Genomic DNA, 7667 nt, shown 5'->3' with positions numbered 1-7667 from the left:
GAATGTTTCGGTTGTGTACTTTAATATTTCTGCTGGTACATTTACCGTTACCTTTACAAATCCCGTTTTAAGGCATTTTTATCTCTTATCAAAACAAAAAGAAACCAATTATACAAATATTTATCAAATTATCTTTCTCAAAAACGTTTGTATAGGCCTATTGTCCCATACCATACTTTTATATATACAGTACCAGTCAAAAGTTTGGACACACCAACTTATTTAAGGGTTTTTCTTTATTTTTACTATTTTCTATGCTGTAGAATAATAGTGAAGACATTAAAACTATGAAATAACCCATATGGAATCATGTACTAACCAAAAAAGTGTTAAACAAATCCAAATATATTTTATATTTTATATTCTTCAAAGTAGTCACCCTTTGCCTTCATGGCAGCTTTACACACTCTTGGCATTCTCTCAACCAGTTTCATGAAGAATGCTTTTCCAACAGTCTTGAAGGAGTTCCTTACATATGCTGAGCACTTGTTGGCTGCTTTTCCTTCACTCTGCAGTCCAACTCATCCCAAACCATCTCAATTGGGTTGAGGTCGGGTGATTGTGTAGGACAGGTCATCTGATGCAGCACTCCATCACTCTCGTTCTTGGTCAAAGAGCCCTTACACAGCCTGGAGGTGTGTTGCGTCATTGTCCTGTTGAAAAACAAATGATAGTCCCACAAAGTGCTAACCAGATTGGGTATCGCTGCAGAATGCTGTAGTAGACCTGCTGGTTAAGTGTGCCTTGAATTCTAAATAAATCACTGACAGTGTCACCAGCAAAGCACCCCCACACCATCACATCTCTTCCTACATGCTTCAGGGTAGGAACCACACATTCGGAGATCATCCGTTCACCTACTCTGCGTCTCACAAAGACACAGCGGATTTGGACTCATCAGACCAAAGGACAGATTTCCACCAGTCTAATGTCCATTGCTCACGTTTCTTGGCCCAAGCAAGTCTTTCCTTCTTATTGGTGTCCTTTAGTAGTGGTTTCTTTGCAGCAATTCAACCATGAAGGACTGATTCACGCTGATTCACACTCCTCTCAACAGTTGATGTTGAGATGTGTCTGTTACTTGAACTCCGAAGCATTTATTCGGGCTGCAATTTCTAAGGCGGATAAATCTAATGAACTTATCCTCTGCAGCAGAGGTAACTGCGTCTTCCTTTCATGTGGCGGTCCTCATGAGAGCCAGTTTCATCATAGTGCTTGATGGTTTTTGTGACTGCACTTGAGAAAACTTGAAAAGTTCTTGAAATGTTCCAGATTGACTGACCTTCATGTCTTAAAGTAATGATGGACTGTTGTTTCCCTTTGCTTATTTGAGCTGTTCTTGCCATAATATGGACCTGGTCTTTCACCAAATAGGGCTATATTCTGTATACCATCCCATCCCTACCTTGTCACAACACAACTGATTGGCTCAAACACATTAAGAAGGAAAGAAATTCCACAAATTAACATTTACCAAGGCACACCTGTTAATTAACATGTATTCCAACATCATGATATATTATTATTATTATTATTATATTATTCTCCAATGGAGAAATTGGTAAAAAATTATATCTAAAAACCTTGAATGAGTAGGTGTGTCCAAACTTTTGACTGGTACTGTATATACACTACTGTTTAGTTCCTTTGTTTCGTCTTTGTTTTTGTATGGTCAGGGCGTGAGTTGGGGTGGGCAGTCTATGTTTGTTTTCTATGTTGGTTTTTGTGTTCGCCTAGTATGGTTCTTAATTAGAGGCAGGTGTCGTTAGTTGTCTCTGATTGAGAATCATACTTAGGTAGCCTTTTTCCACCTGGCTTTTGTGGGTGTTTGTTTCCGTGTGAGTGTTTGGGCCACAAGGTACTGTTTAGGTTTTGTAAATTCACGTCATTGTTTTGAGTCAGTGCTTTCTTTAATTAAAATGATCATGAACACTTATCACTCTGCGGAAAACCCTTTGGGGTTTGGGGTCACTTAGAAATCTCATTGTTTTTGAAAGAAAAGCCATTTATTTTGTCCATTTAAAATAACATCAAATTGATCAGAAATACAGTGTAGACATTGTTAATGTTGCATATGACTTTTGCAGCTGGAAACGGCAGATTTTTTAATGGAATGTCTACATAAGCGTGCAGGGGCCCATTATTAGAAACCATCACTACTGTGTTCCAATGGCACGTTGTCCAAGTTTATCATTTTAAAATGCTAATTGATCATCACAATCCTTTTGCAATTATATTAGCACAGCTGAAAACTGTTGTTCTGATTAAAATAGCAATCAAACTAACCTTCTATAGACGAGTTGAGTATCTGGAACATCAAATCAAATATATATTTGTCACATACATAGCAGATGTTAATGCGAGTGTAGCGAAATGCTTGTGCTTCTAGTTCTGACAATGCAGTAATAACCAACAAGTAATCTAGCTAACAATTCCAAAACTACTACCTTGTAGACACAAGTGTAAGGGGATAAGAATATGTACATAAAGATATATGAGTGAGTGATGGTACAGAGCGGCATAGGCAAGATACAGTAGATGGTATTGAGTGCAGTATATACATATGAGATGAGTATGTAAACAAAGTGGCATAGTTAAAGTGGCTAGTGATACATGTATTACATAAAGATGCAGTAGATGATATAGAGTACAGTATATACATATACATATGAGATTAATAATGTAGGGTATGTAAACATTATATTAGGTAGCATTGTTTAAAGTGGCTAGTGATATATTTTACATAATTTCCCTTCAATTCCCATTATTAAAGTGGCTGGAGTTGAGTCAGTGTGTTGGCAGCAGCATTTGTGGGTTTGATTACAGGCTCAAAATTGTTAGAAACAAAGACCTTTCTTCTGAAACTCATCAGTCTATTCTTGTTCTGAGAAATGAAGGCTATTCCATGCGAGAAATTGCCAAGAAACTGAAGATCTCGTACAACTCTGTGTACTTCACCCTTCACAGAGCAGCGTACACAGGCTCTAAACAGAATTGAAAGACGAGTGGGAGGCCCCGGTGCACAACTGAGCAAGAGGACAAGTACATTAGAGTGTCTAGTTTGAGAAACAGACGCCTCACAAGGCCTCAACTGGCAGCTTTATTAAATAGTACCCGCAAAACAGCAGTCTCATCGTCAACACTGAAGAGGCGACTCCGGGATGCTGGCCTTCTAGGCAGAGTTGCAAAGAAAAAGCCATATCTCAGACTGGCCAATAAAAAGAAAAGATTAAGATGGGCAAAAGAACACAGACACTGGACAGAGGAACTCTGCCTAGAAGGCCAGTATCCCAGAGTTGCCTCTTCACTGTTGACATTGAGACTGGTGTTTTGCGGGTACTATTTAATGAAGCTGCCAGTTGAGGACTTGTGAGGCATCTGTCATTTGCCCGGTACAGTTGAAACCGTGATTAATCCATGAAGAGCACACTTCTCCAGTGTGCCAGTGGCCATCGAAGGTGATTATTTTCCCACTTAAGTCGGTTACGACGCCAAACTGCAGTCAGGTCCAGACCTTGTGGAGGACGACACAGATGAGCTTCCCTGAGACGGTTTCTGACAGATTATCCAGAAATTCCTTGGTTGTACAAACCCAGTTTCATCAGCAGGTCCACGTGGCTGATCTCAAACAATCACACAGTTGAAGAAGCTGGATGTAGAGGTCCTGGGCTGCAGTTGTGAGGCCGGTTGGACTTACTGACAAATTCTCTTAAACAACATTGGAGGTGGCTTATAGTAGAGAAATTAACATTCAATTCTCTGGCAACAGCTCTGGTGGACATTCCTGCAGTCAGCATTCCAATTGCACGCTCTGTCAAAACTTGAGACATCTATTGCATTGATTTGTGTGACAAAACTGCACATATTAGTGACTTTTTATTGTCCCCAGCACAAGGTGCACCTGTTTAATGATCGTGCTGTTTAATCAGCTTCTTGATATGCCACACCTGTCAGGTGGATGGATTATCTTGGCAAAGGGGAAATTCTCACCAACAGGGATATAAACAAAATTGCACAACATTTGAGAGACATACAGTGGGGCAAAAAAGTATTGTCAGCCACCAATTGTGCAAGTTCTCTCACTTAAAAAGATGAGAGAGGCCTGTAATTGTCATCATAGGTACACTTCAACTATAACAGACAAAATGAGAAAATCACATTGTAGGGGTTTTAATTAATTAATTTGCAAATTATGGTGGAAAATAAGTATTTGGTCACCTACAAACAAGCATGATTTCTGGCTCTCATAGACCTGTAACTTCTTCTTTAAGAGGCTCCTCTGTCCTCCACTCGTTACCTGTATTAATGGCACCTGTTTGAACTTGTTATCAGTATAAAAGACACCTGTCCACAATCTTAAACTGTCACACTCCAAACTCCACTATGGCCAAGACCAAAGAGCTGTCAAAGGACACCAGAAACAAAATTGTAGACCTGCACCAGGCTGGGAAGACTGAATCTGCAATAGGTAAGCAGCTTGGTTTGAAGAAATCAACTGTGGGAGCAATTATTAGGAAATGGAAGACATACAAGACCACTGATAATCTCCCTCGATCTGGGGTTCCACGCAAGATCTCACCCCGTGGGGTCAAAATGATCACAAGAACGGTGAGCAAAAATCCCAGAACCACATGGGGGGACCTAGTGAACGACCTGCAGAGAGCTGGGACCAAAGTAACAAAGCCTACCATCAGTAACACACTACGCCACCAGGGACACAAATCCTGCAGTGCCAGACGTGTCCCCCTGCTTAAGCCAGTGCATGTCCAGGCCCGTTTGAAGTTTGCTAGAGAGCATTTGGATGATCCAGAAGAAGATTGGGAGAATGTCATATGGTCAGATGAAACCAAAATATTACTTTTTGGTAAAAACTCAAGTCGTCGTGTTTGGAGGACAAAGAATGCTGAGTTGCATCCAAAGAACACCATACCTACTGTGAAGCATGGAGGTGGAAACATCATGCTTTGGGGCTGTTTTTCTGCAAAGGGACCAAAACGACTGATCTGTGTAAAGGAAAGAATGAATGGGGCCATGTATCATGAGAGTTTGAGTGAAAACCTCCTTCCATCAGCAAGGGCATTGAAGATGAAACGTGGCTGGGTCTTTCAGCATGACAAACACACCGCTCGGGCAACGAAGGAGTGGCTTCGTAAGAAGCATTTCAAGGTCCTGGAGTGGCCTAGCCAGTCTCCAGATCTCAACCCCATAGAAACTCTTAGGAGGGAGTTGAAAGTCCGTGTTGCCCAGCAACAGCCCCAAAACATCACTGCTCTAGAGGAGATCTGCATGGAGGAATGGGCCAAAATACCAGCAACAGTGTGTGAAAACCTTGTGAAGAATTACAGAAAACATTTGACCTCTGTCATTTCCAACAAATGATATATAAAAGTATTGAGATAAACTTTTGTTATTGACCAAATACATGACAAATCCTACCATGTGATTTTCTGGATTTTTTTCTCATTTTGTCTGTCATAGTTGAAATGTACCTATGATGAAAATTACAGGCCTCTCTCATCTTTTTGAGTGGGAGAACTTGCACAATTGGTGGCTGACTAAATACTTTTTTGCCCCACTGTAAGCTTATTGTGGGTAAGGAACATTTCTGGGATCTTTTATTTCAGCTCATAAAACATGGGACCAACACTTTACATGTTGCGTTTATATTTCTGTTCAGTGTATTTACATTTTGTTGACTCCAATGCAGTTCCTGGTCGCTACCCCGATTTTGAATAGCACTACACCAAAATACGATTTTCCAACTTACCTGTGCAGCAGTATTTCATTATGACGTTGAAATAAGGATCTTTGACTCAGAAAATCAGGAAATATGTTTGATATTTCATTTCATTTTTAATTACGCAGTTACATAGCTCAACACAGACAATAACCTGAATTAGAATGTTTACAGCTTCACACATCCAACATAGCGCACAGTTAAAGAAGGGGAATAGCAAAAAGGGAAGGAAAGCATGCAATAAATAAATAAAAATCACAATTAAATTCTTCTGGCACAGTTCACTTCATCTAAAGAATGGTAATAGGACCCTTAAAGAGGAAAATACATTTTTCTTCAAAGCGCCAACCTTTCCTACAGAAACATTTTTTTCCTGTAATAATGTATTGCACAATACAGTATATAATGCTTCCCTACACATATAAAACCAAGTCTTTGTTTGTCTTGAAGTAATAATGTAACAACAAAAAAAAACCAGCAACACTTTCATCCCTACCATGGCTTGGGGAGACCAAGAGCTGTATCCACTTTTGCCATCTCAGCTTTGTATCAGTGCGGGCTTTACAGGGCAATCAATCACTGAAATCAGATGAGCCAGGAAACTCCACTGACAGAAAGGTGGTAAATGGTTAGGGAGAGGCTGATGCCAACATGCTAGTATTTGCCATCGAAAACACAGAATTTGCCCTCTTCATGTATGCCGTAATAAAAACCTAAAGAGATAAGAAAGTGGTCTGTATGTGTGAATGAATGACAGTCTTTATCTATATATAAGAGGCAAAGACCTCCAGGCTATGTAGATTTTACATCAGAGGCAGGAACAGTCCTCCTAATACCCCATTATGACATGAGTCATCACAGGGCATGAATGAAATAGAACGCTCCACACACAGTTGGTCTTCCATTATTCCATGTCCAGAACGTGAATCCTTTCCTCAGAGCCCATACCACTTTAGGAACCTTGTTGACCTTGTCTGGCCATAAAAAAAGAGAATTAGTTGTCTTTCTCTCCAGTGGGTCACACAGAACAGGAACTCAGCATGCTAACTCTACTTCAGCTGTCCTTTCAGTGACAGCTTACTTGGCCAAATGTCCAACAGCATCAACCCCAGTATAGACCTGTCCAAAGAACATGTGCCCCAATGCTGGGCTAAAGAAGTGACAGCAGAGAAAGAGAGAGATGGTGTGATAGATATTACAAACACACATTTTTTTTTTGGTCAATAAAAATAGTATTTGCCACAAGTTATGACAAATCAAAGAGTTATTGTGTTTCAGGGTTGATTCGCAGACAAGCAAAGCACACAGAGAGCATTAAAGGATAATGTGTATTGAAATGTCGTCAAAACCTACGGTAATGTTGTGGATAATATGGTGGGTGAGTTCACTCTGTCTTTCCCTCTCAGTGCACTGCTACATCTTTAGAATTCTCTGCCATTATTCTGACTGAGATGTTTCATTAAAGCTCTGAAGGTTCAAGTAGTTTGTACAGAGAAACTGTGAAAAGAGAAAAACAAGTACACACACACACACACCATGCATTTATTCCATCTGTAAGCAAGGCTTAGGAAGAAAACTCAAAGCAATCATTACGCATTCCGGAGATGTTTCTGTAGTCTTATCTGAGGCATTAGATATGTAGAAACAAGCGCTTTGATTGCTTGAATAAATAATCTACAAATCTCCACCTTCACAGATGCGTTGGTTGTTTGTTTTTGTCTTGTGCTTTGAGCATGTGTTTATCTCAGACACTTTGGTTAACAGGTATAGTTGGCCTCAAGCCTCCTTATTTCTGGTCTTTCTCTACACAATTTCAAAATCCACCGCCGTGCAGAAATACTTTGGTCTGTGCTTTTATTGGTTGTGGACTACAAATGGCATGTAATGGTTTTACGTTCAGCTTGGGGATGGAAGGATTTACTGTGTATCG

The sequence above is a fragment of the Oncorhynchus gorbuscha genome, linkage group LG04 (genome assembly GCF_021184085.1).
Source record: "Oncorhynchus gorbuscha isolate QuinsamMale2020 ecotype Even-year linkage group LG04, OgorEven_v1.0, whole genome shotgun sequence".
Lineage (NCBI taxonomy): Eukaryota > Metazoa > Chordata > Actinopteri > Salmoniformes > Salmonidae > Oncorhynchus > Oncorhynchus gorbuscha.
This window is presented reverse-complemented; position numbering follows the sequence as displayed.